Source organism: Sebastes umbrosus, chromosome 15 (assembly GCF_015220745.1).
Source record: "Sebastes umbrosus isolate fSebUmb1 chromosome 15, fSebUmb1.pri, whole genome shotgun sequence".
Lineage (NCBI taxonomy): Eukaryota > Metazoa > Chordata > Actinopteri > Perciformes > Sebastidae > Sebastes > Sebastes umbrosus.
The window spans coordinates 4,970,110-4,985,473 of record NC_051283.1 but is presented as its reverse complement, the minus strand read 5'-3'; the positions used below and the strand labels follow the sequence as shown (position 1 = coordinate 4,985,473).

The 15,364-nt window shown below is 40.9% G+C and overlaps 1 protein-coding gene across 1 annotated transcript in view; it reads left to right on the top strand.

The window, feature by feature from the left end:
• The first annotated feature begins 607 nt into the window (after positions 1-607).
• The window catches only part of LOC119503890 (major histocompatibility complex class I-related gene protein-like), a 121,248-nt gene continuing 106,491 nt past the window's right edge, over positions 608-15,364 (top strand). The window contains exon 1 of the mRNA XM_037795906.1: positions 608-626. The gene's annotated coding sequence lies outside the window, so the exon portion shown is untranslated. The remainder of the gene's footprint in view (positions 627-15,364) is intronic.

Sequence of the window (15,364 nt, the reverse complement as noted above, 5' to 3'; positions counted from 1 at the left end):
TAATGGAATAATGCACATAGATTGTTAATTATGGTATTTATTTTACTCTAGCTCTATTATTCTGCAAACCTCAAACAACAGAAACAGATCCAATTACAATAATGTGAAGATATTGAGATGCACATACACTGTTATAAATGGATATTTTTTATAATTTCCTTTTCTTTTTAACTTGTATTTGTATTTTAACTTTATTTACATGGAGTTGTCATGCATGTTTTTTGTTCTTGTTTAAAGATGTTGTACTTTGGGTAACATTATGTCATGTATTAATACTTGATTTAAAGTTGTCATAACTAAAAGTGTTATAATGTCCCACTTTAAGTAGACGGCAGTGAAAGCTACTGAAAACTGCAAATTAGAGCGAACTACAAGGAAACTGTGACATTTTGCTCAACATATTTTTTCGTGGATATTAAGTTAAAAAAAAAAAATTAGGCTATAATAATTAGAATTCTTTTAAAGAGAGTAAATTTCAAACGAATTTGATCTTTCAGAAAAAATTATCTCGCTTATGAGCCGTTGATAATATCAGCCCCTCAACTCGACGTCATAACTCCCTCCCTCCAGGAACCTGACCCGCGTTGAAATATCTGCTAGTCGGCTGGCTGAAGCTCTCTCTCTCTGTCTCTTACTACTCAAAACAAGATGAAGTTACTCATTTTGCTCAACTTGTTCCTCTTCTGTCACGTTGCATCTACAGGTAAGATCATATTGTGACTCTCACCGTTATTTCCTGTTATTCTTGTTGCTGTAAAACTTGTTTGTTTTAGTCACTTTGTAGTGCAACATTGAGGAACCACTTTCACTTTGTCACACTGAACTTACAATACAACCATTAGCCTACTGTTGTTTTTATATAGACCTACACGCCATTGTGTCACAAAACGACACCTAAACTGTACTGTATATATGCTTTAGTTTAGGCAATTAAAAGGGAATATAATAATATCGTCGTCGTAAACATGATAGAGGAAATCTTGACTGTTGCTAGGAGACTGAACCTCTACGATGGGAAATCCTATCTTACTGTCCCCTAATATTATTGTTTATATGGAACAACGTAATTAATTTAAAATGATATATTACAGCAATTCACATTTACTAGGTTTCCTTAATAATAATTCTAACAATTGCAAAAGAGCATGTCACAATAAATCGGACAAGGCGACCTACTCATGACTACTACTTTGCTGGTAGGATAGGGGGAATAACCGTGGGACATCAGTAAAAATGCTCTTGAGATGGATTTGTCTTCAGTGAACTTTATTGTAAACTTCACGCACCGTGCACCATTTACACTTCAGACAGGAAGTATAGTTTCCGTTAGTGTGTGGTTCTGTAACCGCAGAAATAAAGGACTTTAATGGATATTGATTGTATGGGAATCATTACATACAACGCTCTACAGAATACAGCATTATGTACATAATTTCACCATATAACTAACATTACTACCATATACAGGATATACTGTGATCCTTAATACTCTTACACAGTGCTGTCAAATAACAGGATAAACAACATTATAGCTAATAAATTAAAATAACATTCAATATCTCTTATGCACTATCTCTTATGGATTATATTCTCTAATATATTATTCTATTATATACTCTTATATGAACACATGGTTCTACTGGGCAGCGCCCCTCTTATCTCGTACTACACAAGAGCAGTGCGTCGTTACGAACGCCCTCTAGACATGTAAACATCACCATTTCACTCCGTAACACTACGTACAGCATTGCTACGCATGGCATAACATAAAACACAGTAAATACAGAGCTAACTCTGTAACGAGCACGGTTAACAATTATGCATCCCTCATGTAACAACTTAAAGGTCCTATATTGTAAAAAGTAAGATTTTCATGTCTTTTATATTATAAAGCAGGTTTAAGTGCTTTATAAATACTGTGAAAGTATGGAAGCGCTCAATCTACAGAGAAATACACACACAGCCCGTATTCAGAAATTGTGCGTTTGAAACAAGCCGCTAGGATTTCTGTCCATTTGTGATGTCACAAATATACAATATTTAGACCATCAAACGGTTTTAAACGTAAACATTCTAAATGTGTCCCAGTTTATTTCTAGTTGCAGTGTATGTGAATGACATCAGCTGACAGGAAGTAAACATGGACCCAAACTGTTGCCAGGCAACGCAATTCTGTTGCAATTCTGTTGCAATTCTGTTGCAATTCTGTTGAAATGCACTAAAACGGAGCGTTTCTGACAGAGGGTAAATACAGGCATATTCAAACAGACAGTATGAGGGAAATTACATTTTTTTTAATATTACAGCATGTGAACATGTTCTAGTAGAAACACAAAATACAAGTATGAATCTAAAAATGAGCACGATATGGGACCTTTAAGACTTATATCTTCAAATAACAAAAAGGAAACTTACATCTCAATGGACGCACACAGGCTCTCACTGTCTAAAATGTCCAAACTGTGCAGTACTTATTACGTTGTAGCTCAACTACAGCTCACTAGTCACAGAACTCTCTGAAGCAACAGAAAAAGGAGACGATTTACCTCTGCTACGAAGGATTGATTGACAGGCTACTCAGCCAATAGAAATGCACTTAGCAAAATGATAATTAAGGATATAAACTAAGGCATAGATATTCAAACTACATAAACTAAGGTAGAAAATGCATGAAAGGATATGGAATCTTCTTTACAGTTTTTATATGAACCTACACGCCATTGTGTCACAGAACGACACATAAACTGTATATATGCTTTAGTTTAGGCAATAATATGTCAATAACGTTGTCATAAACGTGATAGAGGAAACCTTGACTGTTGCTAGGAGACATAACCTCTGTGATGTGGGAAATGCTGTGATCATAGAGAGGACATACTGTCCCCCAATATTATTGTTTATGTAGTATGACATAATTAAATCAAAATGATATATTACAGCAATTCCAACACATTTACTAGGTTTCCTTAATAATAATTATATCAACTGTAAAAGAGCAAATCTCTGCTTTTAGCAGGCCTACAATAATATATATATAAATATAATAAATCTCCCTCTCTGTGTCTTCCTCAAGCTCAGGTCCTCTATGAAAATAGAGGTGCAAAGTGTGCAAGTTACAATTTTGTTTTAAAATAAAATTAAATGAGGTATATATATATATACCTCATTTAATTTAATTTTAAAACAAAATTGTAACTTGCACACTGTTAATACATAGTATTGCATTACACACTTTGCTGTTGTATATAGCATGTTATTGTTGTTCTATGTTCAAATTTTATATTTTCTAAACTAGTTGTAGTAGTCTGGTATATTTATAGTGTATTTTAATATATTCTTTATATTGAGTATACTATAGATATTACCTCTAGTGTTAATATATATATTTACTGTTCCTGTGCATTGCCTGGATACTCTGCTGCTGTAACCCAATCATTTCCCAATTTGGGATCAATTAAGCACATCTATCTATCTATTTATCTATCTATCTATCTATCTATATATCTATCTATCTATCTATCTATCTATTTATCAGTAATGAGAATGGGTCTATAACATATTCTTTTGTAGCTCAGTGTAATTCAACATATTTTAAAATTCTCCTTTTTGGGGAATTGACAACCAATTAACCCATTTGTGCCCAAAGACTAGATTTAGTATGATAAGGACACATTTGTTCTGATCGGTCAAAAGCTTTGAAAAGTGGTACGGACATATTTTTGGCAAGTATCTAACAGTACAACACTTTTAACACTGCATATGTGTGCATATCTTTGATATGCCGAGGTTGCTAGGCGCCGACGCCAGTGGCAGCCTGTCTTAGTAGCTCTCCGTGTTTCTACTTTCTTTGTCTTCTTTTTTGCTACTTTTTCGTTACTTTTAACTTTCTACTGCGCTTAGTTTTTGTCAGTGATAGTATACTGCACACTTTATGTAAATAGTTTCCTTTTTCACAGCCGTCTTATTTAGTTATTATATTTAGTTAGCCTGACAAACGGACATGATCGGACAACGGACGGTGTATTCATTTGAAGCGCTCCTCGCCTTTCGGGACCGAGTAGCAGCGCCACCAAAGGATTTACCTGCTGAGATACAGCCACACAGACGGGGATCAAGAGCCGGTGTGATCGTGAGGGGGAGGAGGGAGAAGGAGAGGAGGAGATTTAAACCCGTCCTGCCTTCAGTGATCATGGGCAATGTGAGATCTCTGGCCAACAAGACGGACGAGCTAGCAGCCCTGGTGAAAGACCAACGGGAATACCGAGAGTCCAGTGTGCTGTGCTTTACGGAGACATGGTTGAAGGGGATTATACCAGACTGCTTAGTGGAACCGGACGGCTTCACGGTGGTGTGAGCGGACAGAGACAAACAGAGCGGTAAGAAGAAAGGCGGAGGGCTTGCTGTCTTTGTGAACTCCAGATAGTGTAATCCCAAACACATCACCGTAAAGGAGCGCATCTGTACCCCGGACATTGAGCTGTTGGCTGTGAGTTTGAGGCCATATTATCTGCCTCGAGAGTTCTCACACTGCATCATAGTTACTGTTTACATTCAACCGGTTGCTGTGGCGGTGCAGGCGAGTGACGTCATCCACTCCACCGTCGCGGGATTACAGACGAGGCACCCCAGCGCATTCATCGTTGTAAATGGTGATTTTAACCATGTGAAGGTCTCCAGAGCCCTGTCGAACTTCACCCAGTATGTGACCTGTAACACCAGACACAATAAGACCCTGGACCTGCTGTATGCCAACATTAAGGAGGCATACAGCGCCACTGTTCTCCCCCCCCCTTGGCGGTTCAGACCACAACCTCATCAGGCTTGTGCCAACATACAAGCCTGTTGTCAGGAGGCAGCCCGCTACCACCAGGACTGTTCAACAGTGGTCAGGGGAAGTTGAGGAGGAGCTGAGGGAGTGTTACAGGTCAACAGACTGGGAGTTGTTTGACAGGGTCCACGGTGAGGACATCGATGGGCTCTCCCACTGCATCACAGACTACATCAGGTTCTGTGAGGAGAGCATCGTACCCACCAAAAAGGTACGCTGCTTTCCTAACAACAAGCCCTGGATCAATGGGGACATTAAAGCCCTGTTGAACAGGAAGAAGAGGGCGTTCATGGCCGGGGACATTGAGGGGGCCAAGGTTGTCCAGAAGGAGCTGAAGAAGGAGCTGAGGGCGGCCAAGGACACCTACAAAGACAGACTGGAGGGGAGACTACAGGCCGACAGCTCCAGGGAGGTGTGGGGGGGGTTCAGGAAGATAACTGGCTACAAACAGCCGAGCCCTGGTGTTGAGGGGACCTAGGAACATGCAAATGAGCAACCAACCAACCCCCATGAGCTCAGCAGGACAGCCTGGGTCCTCACTCACCAACACCAGTGCCCCCCCTCCACACCTCTCCTTCCCCTCCTCCTCCCCCCCCTTCCACACCTCTCCTCCTCCCCCCAGCACCCCCTTCCACACCTCTCCTCCTCCCCCCAGCACCCATCCCCAGGAGGCAGCAGCAGCTTGCCCCCCCCCATACCTACCCTGAGGAGCACATCCACAGCATGTCCTTTGCACCTGGAGACATTGCAACATCCACCCTGATCATCACAAGGGGCCAGGTGAGGAAGCAGCTCTCAAAGATCAGCGTGAACAAGGCCAGGGGACCAGACAACATCAACCCCAGGGTGCTCAAGGTGTGTGCTGGGGAGCTGGCAGCAGCGTTCCAGCACCTCTTCAGCCTCTCCCTGAGGCTGAAGAAGGTTCCCCAGCTCTGGAAGACCTCCTGCATCGTCCCGGTGGCCAAGAAGGGACACCCCAGCACCCCCAATGACTACAGGCCAGTTGCTCTGACGTCACACGTCATGAAGATCTTTGAGAGACTGGTTCTGCAGCACCTCAAGCCCCTTGTGAGCGACTTCCGGGACCCCCTGCAGTTTGCATACCAGGAAAACATCGGTGTGGATGATGCCATCACCTACATGCTCCACAGAGCCTACACTCACCTGGAGAGGCCGCACAGCTCTGTAAGAATATTGTTCTTTGACTTCTCCAGTGCCTTCAACACCATCCTGCCACTCCGGCTAGCTGAGAAGCTCTCAGTGATGCAGGTAGACCATGGCCTGGTGGCCTGGATTATGGACTACCTCACCAGTAGACCACAGTATGTCAGACTGCAGGGCAGCCTGTCAGATGTGCTGGTGAGCAACACCGGCACCCCCCAAGGAACTGTGCTGTCTCCCTTCCTGTTCACCACCTACACCTCCGACTTTCGCTTCCACTCGGGTACATGCCACCTACAGAAGTTCTCCGATGACTCCTCCATCGTCAGCTGCATCACGGATGACAACGAGGAGGAGTACAGAGCCCTGGTGGAGAACTTCATAGGGTGGTGTGATAACAATCACCTCCAGCTCAACATTGGAAAGACCAAGGAGCTGGTGGTGGACTTCCGGCGGAGCACGAGGCCCCCAACTCCCATCACCATCCGAGGGGAGGAGGTGGAGGTGGTGGACACCTACAAGTTCCTGGGAGTACATATGAACAGTAGACTTGACTGGACTGATAACACGAGGCCCTCTACAGGAAGGGACAGAGCAAACTGTTCTTCCTGAGGAGGCTCAGGTCTTTTAATGTATGCAATAGGCTGCTGCAGATGTTTTACCAGTCTGTAGTAGCCAGTGTTCTCTTTTTTGCTGTGGTATGTTGGGGGGGGGTAACATGAACACAAGGGATGCCAACAGACTGAACAGGCTGGTGAGGAAGGCTGGCTCTGTGGTTGGATCTGAGCTGGACGGTCTGGAGGTGGTGGCAGAGGGCAGGATGAGGAGGAAGCTGGACGCTATCCTGGAGAACCCCTTCCACCCCCTCCATGATGAGCTAGTCAAGATGAGGAGCACCTTCAGCCACAGACTCATCCCTCCTCGGCACAACACAAAGCGCCTGGGTCAGTCCTTCATGCTGGTAGCCATCAGGCTCCACAACCAAGGCTGACCCCCTTATGACAACTATTAGGACTTTTAAGAAATTTAAACATGCACTATCTGGCGCACTTTACACTCACTTTACACTATACATCCTATATACCACTTTATTGCTGACTGCACATATGTACATATTACATTTATTTATTTATTTATTTATTTATTGTACATACTCCATTTATTTATTGACGGACTGTACACACTATGTTCACCCATTAACTCTGTATCTTTTATATCTCTATTATTGTCTTTAGAATTTTTGTATACCTTTACCTCTCCTGTGATTCACTCTGTTTGCTGATGTTGCTGCTTTGACACCTGAATTTCCCTCCGGGGATTAATAAAGGTCCATCTTATCTTATCTTATCTTATCTTATTCAACTTTGTATGAGTTCATAGATACCAAATACTTGATTGTGCCCTTTGTAGTTTCTGAGATACAGCCATTTTCTTATCATACTACTGTATATCTCATCTGAGGACACGTGACTACTGTTTTTACCTCAAATATAAAGGAGTGCAAAAACAGTAGGCCCATGTGCCCAAAGACTATATTTAGTTTAATAAGGAAAACTCACTTTACAGCCAAACGGTTTGACCGATTTTGAAAATGTCTTCAAATTTGTGCTGAGGCAAGTTCAAAACTCAAAATTTGAGTTGTGGGCACAAATGGGTTAATCAATCAACCCCTCAAAAATGTTTAAAACACAAATCAAAACCTTCATTGTCTTGCAGTGAAACACTCCCTGAAATATTTCCTTACTGCAACTTCTGGAGTCCCAAACTTCCCAGAGTATATGGGTACCATGATAGTCGATGAAGTGTTGGTGGGTTACTGTGACACCAACAACAAGACCCCAGAACCCAAACAGGACTGGATGAGGGAACTATTAAAGGATGAGCCACAAGACCTGAAGTGGTATTCTCAGGAGTGTTTTGATAGCCAGCAGTTCTTCAGAGCCAACTTGGACAGCCTGAAGCAGCGCTAAAACCAAACTGGAGGTACAGTATGTTTATGTTCATATGTAACTTTTTACTGGTGAAATGTTTCCTCCCTCTGAGGTGAGACATAGCTTACAGTATAAACACACTGAGCCAATGTGTGTGTGTCTCTGTGGTGAAGATGTCGTATTATCTGTTAACCCCTTAACCTCTTTAAGAGGTTGTTGCACTGAGTGATGATACTGTTATCATATGAAACTAGAACATCTAAGGAATCCATGTTCCTTGGGAAGATCGCTAAATAACACCTCAAAGTTACGCTAAATTTTGGCAAGGAAAAACTGCCATGGCGATTTTCAAAGGGGTCCCTTGACTTTACACATGCACACTTTATGATAATCACATGCAGTTTTTTTGAATGCAGTATAAATCTGTTATTTCCGCCTATTCTAAAATGGTGTATTTGAATATTTCTGCATACTGGGGTCCTTAAACAGTCTTGAATTATATAAATTGGGTATCACTGTAAAGCTGACACTCTTGTGGATCCAATGAGTCCAACTGTATTCATGTGTGATGATGTTAGTCCCCATAGTAGACATTTCAGTGTAGTGAGACGATTTTCTGAAATTTGACCTTACTGTATGAAATGACCTGTGGTGACCTCTAGGATAATCACAGCCTCATGAAACTTTACAGCCACCAACTAGAGACCTAGAGCATTCAGAGGATGGATGGCTTTCCTAGCTAGATTGACAAAAAGGGGGTTTCTGAGCAGTTTCCAGAATTGCAGAAAAATGCAATTCTTGCAGAAATCTCTAAATGTCAAACGTTTTTGATACCAAATCACAGCATGGCTTTTTCTATGGTGTTCCTCAAGGTCTTGGTGTGTTATTGTGGTATTTTGGAGGGATTAGTGATACTTTTGATCAATAGAGTGGTAAAAAATGGTTAAATTTAGCAACAAATCTGTAACAAATGGTATCAAACCAAAAAATGCTGCAACAACTTATGAGACATAATAGAGCATGGGGATGACCATCATATACTTCTATCATAATGTTCTACGCTCTTATGCACTTTCACTATTTATCTTAATTTATTCATCCATTTATTAATACATTTTAATTCTGATTTATGACTAGAACAACTTGACCGCTCTAAAGCCACAGGCTTTCATCACCAAACTTCGATGGGATAATGAGACAGCTAGATTAGAATACTACAAAAACTACTTCAACAACACATGTCCTGACCAGCTGAAGACGTATGTACACTATGAGAGGAGCTCTCTGCAGAGAACAGGTAGGATCACATGGCAAGATGTACTATTGTTCATGGACTCATCATTCCAATGAAAATAATATCCTGACACATCCTGGTGTCTCAGTACAGACTCATCTGTGTCTGTCTCTCTCCCCAGAGCGTCCCTCAGTGTCTCTCCTCCAGAAGACTCCCTCCTCTCCAGTCAGCTGCCACGCTACAGGTTTCTACCCCGACAGAGCCATGATGTTCTGGAGGAAAGATGGAGAGGAGATTCATGAGGACGTGGACCACGGAGAGATCCTCCCCAACCACGATGGAACCTTCCAGATGAGTGTTGAGCTGAACCTGTCATCAGTCGCACCTGAAGACTGGAGGAGATACGACTGTGTGTTTCATCTCTCTGGTGTGGTGGACGACATCGTCACCAGACTGGACAAAGCAGTGATCAGGACCAACTGGGGTAAGACTGGAATCACAAGTGATGGTGTATTTTAGACTGGGGAATGGTTCTTTACATTACATCGCCTGTACCAGCGAAATAATTTGCCTCAGAACAGATTTTATTGAGTGTGTTTGTGAGAATCAAAGTGTGCATGCAGGTGAGTTTCTGACGGGGCATTTCCGGCGGGTCGGGGGGAGAGAAAAAGTCACGAAACGCATCAGAAATCCACAGTGCCTGGAGCACATTGGACAACGCCTAGGAGCGAGCTGTTCAAACTAAACCAAACTAAACACACAAACAAAGCCTTATATTATTTATCCTACATTTATTAATCAGAGCGTTCACTATAATCACTCAAAATCAGCTGGGGGAGGTGTGTAGAAACAGTTGTTTACGACTGGCTGGGGGGTCCCGAACACCAACCTGACTATTCTAAAGTTTGAGAACCACTGTATTACATAATCAGCCATAAGTCTTAAAAACGTGCAACAGCAACCACATTTAGAGGACCGGTGCTGACATTTACTCTGAGAGGTGCTGCCAAGTTTGATGGCTTTTCACATATAGATGGCGCTAAATAAAGCTTTCATATCTTGAACTCCTGGTTTACTGTACCCACTTAAACCACTGATAAGCTGTGAACCTCTTTGTCAGGGTTTTTATTTACTACACATTTGTTTGACCAATAATGATTGACAGCACTGCCTGAATGTTGATTTGAAATGAAAGTCATATCCAGAACTGAGGCATTACCATTGAAAACACTTTCAGAACCACACAGCACAGTGTGAATGAACCCAAAGTGTGAATGTTCTGTTTTGGTTCCAGTTCCTCCTGCAGGGTTCCCTGCTGGTCCTGTTATTGGAGTTGTTGTAGGACTGCTGCTGCTGCTGCTGGCGGTCTGCATCGCTGGACTCTTCATCTGTCGGAGGAACAATAACGGTGAGAAACAGAGATGTTTTTATTCCTCTGATGAATTAAAATAAATACCTGTGATAGTCTCGTCCTGCATATTTAGTGTGGTACTTCTGGTAACTCAATCCATTTATTTGACTGTGATAGTGAAGCACAAAGTGCTGTTTTTTCTTTTTCTGCTTTCATTTTCTTACATTGTTTTCTCTCATCTGTATTTCAGGGTTTCGCCCTGCTAACAGTAAGTATTATACTGTGAAATATTTCACATTATATACAATTATATATATTTTTCCCCTTGTGGGCGAGCAACTAATATCCTGTTCACCATAAAAACAAACGTCCGGCATAATGTGGACACCAATATGACAAGGATTTCACTTTATTTACTACTTGTGTTGACAGCGGGGCAGTGAACATAGAAGAGAATGCTGAACTCCACAACTTATCGTCTCAGAGGACTTTACAATCTGTACAACAAATGGCGTTCTCTACCCTTCATTTGGATAAAGAAAACCACCCAAACTCATTTAATAAATCTCTCTAATGAGAGCTGCTCATCTGATTTGATGCCATACTGAAGGAGGGAAGAAGTGTTCGGATGGACTTGCATTTATATAGCACTTTTCTAGGCTTCCGACCACTCAAAGCTCTTCACACTACATGTCAGCATTCACCCGTTCACACACTGATGGCAGAAGCTGCTAAGGTGCCAACTTTGCCTATCAGGATCTAATCTAAATACTCATTCACACACCGATGGTCATGCCTTCAGGAGCAATTTGGGGTTAATGGGACTATTTTGTAAGAATCAGAAAATGCTTGTTAACAGCGACACCTGTGGCCGTTAAGTCAACAAAAGTCAGCGTCCTGTTGCTCGCGCTTGTGCTCGCTCTACATAGACATGAACGAGCATCGCTCAAAACAGTGAGGCGACACACGTCAGCTAAAACCACAATATCACTCTATATTTCAGCTGCTTGGCAGTAATGTTAGCTGACCAGACGAAGGTCTCTCCATGAATCACTGCTGATTCTAGTGTTGGCTTTTCCTGCCTCAGCCTCCCGACCGCGGCCCGGAGGGAACAGGGGAGACACCGGAGTTTTGGTTGGAGATGATAACGTTTCTCTCTACGGAGCCCCGTCACTTCACAAGACACGGGAAACCTCTGTTGGTCTGGAGGAGCTGCAGCAGTTATTTCTGCACAAACGTCCACTGTACATTCACTAGATATTCTCAGAGCTAAACTAACTCTTCTGCAGTGTGTAGTGTGCACGCATGCACGTGAGAGTGGAGCGAAATAGCGAGAACGAGCGCGGTGTGTAAGCAAGCAGGCAGGCAGAGGAGCAGAGACTACGGCCCTGGAGACCAAAGCTACGGTCTCCCCCGCGTCTTCCGACCGCGGCCAACACTGTTTAACAGACGGGCTTCACTAGATACAACTTTGCGGTTTTGGTGCTTCCGTGTAGTTTGTGTTGGAGTCTCGTCTGAACAGTGTAGCCACACGTGAGCGCGCATGGGACACCGACCCGCAATGATTTATACGTATAAGAAGTTACAAACAGTCCCTTTAAGTGTCTTGCTCAAGGACACATCAAAATGTGACCCGGAGCAGCCGGGGAGTGAACCACCGACCTTCCGAGTAGTGGACGACCTGCTCTACCCTCTGAGCCACAGCTGCCCCAGATCTTTTTTTATTATTATCATTACTATTATTATCATTATTATTATTATTTTTTATTTTTATATTGGTAAATGCATTTATTTTGCACTTTTCTAGTCTTCCGACCACTCAAAGCACTTTATACTACATGTCAGCACTCACCCGTTCACCCACTGATGGCAGAGGCTATCAGTGCCAACTTTTATGGCTATGCCTTCGGGAGCAATTTGGGGTTAAGTGTCTTGCTCAAGGACACATTCACATGTGACCGGAGCAGCCGAGGATTGAACCACAGTATGTATCTCAAAACTGTACTTAGGTACTTAAATAAATGTAATAAATTACTTTCCACCTTTGTACAACAAAACCTGAATGGTGTAGTTTTTTTTATTAATTCATAGTCTGTGAGGAGAGATCTAGATAGATTACAGCAGGGCTGCAACTAACAATTATTTTCATTGTCGATTATTTTCTCGATTAGTTGTTTGGTCTATAAAATGTCAGAAATTGGTGAAAAATGTCGATCAGTGTTTCCTGAAGCCCAAGATGACGTCTTCAAATGTCTTGTTTTGTCCTCAACTCAAAAGATATTCAGTTTACTGTCAGAGAAGAGAAAAGAAATCAGAAAATATTCACATTTAAGAAGCTGCAATCAGAGAATTTTGACCTTTTTCATTCTTACAAAAATGACTCAAACCGATTAATCGATTATAGTTGACAACTAATCACTTAATCGTTGCAGCTCTAAGGTGGATTTCTTTTTATTCTCATGTCACACCTCAAAGTTCTGCTCTTCTGTCACATTGTAGTTGTTCTTTTTTAGTAATCACTTTAACAGAACAGCAGAGAGCAATGTTGTTCTATACTTCTTCTCTCCAGGTTTCCATGATCAAATTAGGACTATCTTTAAAATCTTGGATTAAATCCAAGGGGGAGGAGGGATGTGGATCCGCCTGGTGTCAGCAGTGAGTCCGCTGTCTGACAGTGCCCTCCATAGACATATATGTAGACTGATACTGATAGAAATATCATACTTATGTGGGGAGAAAAATCAATGTGCAATATTAGCTGCAAAATATGTTGACTGTTGCCATACAATACAATAAGAGGTGCTACAAGCTCCGAATATATTTCTGATTAACTACATCTGTAAAAGAATGTATATTTAAAATGTATTGGTACATTGTGATTGTGATTATTTTGTGATTATTTCTTGTGAAATGTAATTATTCATTAATATGTAATTTTGCTTTGGCAATAATGTAACCTGAACATTCATGCCAATAAAGCCTCTTTGAATTTGACTGATTGACTCCTGGAGCAGACGTCAACGTGGGCGCCATATTGGACAGGGCAAGACTGACCTGTAAACAAATACAAGTGAACGGAGGAGCTCTGTTTTTCTGGATATAAAGCACTATAACGTCTACATTTCTCAACCCATTTCAACGAGTCGTTTTATATTCAAACATTTATGATCTACGAGGAGTAACGTTAAGCTAACGTTCCGTTTGTTTTGGTGAAAAACTGTTAAATACGTTAACGTTACTGCTTCCGGTTCCTGGATCACCGGTCTGTCCTTCGATATGATTCAATCAATTATAAAGTCATGATTATAAACTAGTACTTTCATATCACGTTTTCCTTTAAGCGTTTTACACATTATCAACTGTTCAAGTTAACGTTATATCCTTACAAAACGTTTGCTTCTGTAACATCAGATAAGAGCTAGCTAACATTCGTTACTGTTAGATAATCAATATAAGCTAATGTTAGCTTGTTGATGTTCATATCGAACATAATATTGTGTTTAAAACATGATATGTACGTATTGTATATATTAAAGACGATGTGTCTGATATTGCAAACAATAAAACTGATGGCTGGCTTTGGTTTTGGAACAGAAACGTTGACTCAGCAATATGTAGCTTGACTTTATTTATTCAACGCTCTCTTAAGTTACTTTAGGTGTGATAACGTATTATGGAGATTAACTAGCAGCTAACAAGTTCAATGCAATCAAATTGTATTGATATTACAATAATGTTGAGTTGACTTTAGACACAGATGTTAGTAAAATGATTAGGTGTACCATTAGCTTGGTGTTTTGGGTGTTGCTAACTAGATAAATGATCCTGTAATATGTTAACTTTTATATTTTTGACAGAGTCCCTGAGAAAGCTTCAGCTCATATCTCCTGTTACACACCACATGAGACAACAGTCCTAATGTCAGCTGGAGGTGAATGTCTGATTTATTTCTGTCATATGTTTTTGTGACTGAATTTGCTTTGCTCTGCTTAATTCAGCTGAAGTGAGGACTGGGTTTTATTTTGATAAACGAGATTTTTCTAACAACCTGTTTATAATTGCGTCTTCGGCTCATATCCACTGTACATATTTACTGCACAATCCAGCATTTCTAGAGAATCTGAAGCACTGATGCCAGAAAGGCTCAACTTTGGAATTGGTTAGTAACTCTGAAGTTTACAACTGTTGATCAAAACCCTGTTGGTGGTTGCAGATGTGTGAGATACTCAAGTTAAACTAAATATAAATGTACTATAAACCTCCGTTATTATGGTAACTGTTGAAAACTGATACAACAGTCAAAAATGATGCATCATCCAGGAAGAAATACAGTTGATTTCAGGATATAAAGATGCAAGTTAGCTATGTAATTACACTGCCCTGACTCTAATGAGATTATCATACAAAACAAAAATGACAGTTCAGATATTTTTTGTGGAATGAAATACAGACTAATCACACATTCTTTATTAATATTTGTATTTTTAAAATGAAATGGTATCTTTTTGCCCAGCTAAATTTAGGTACTCAGTAAACTTTGAAGTACAGTGGACACTCCTTAAGGCATAATGCCAGTGTTTCCAGTGTAATGTGTGAAACCAATGATTAAAAGTTACGCTATTAGATTATTTTGTGTTTTATTGTTTTTTAATAATTGCTGTATTATCACCATTATTTCAATGAATTCAGATCATAACTAATATTATTATACTTATATTTGTTTTTACCATTATTTATTTATATACTACTATTTGCCTGTTCTTCTGATTGCTCTTATTAGTATGATATTGATAAGGTGCCTGAAAATGAACATAATAGTAATTGCAGTAGCAGTGTTAGTGGTAGCCTATAGATTGAAA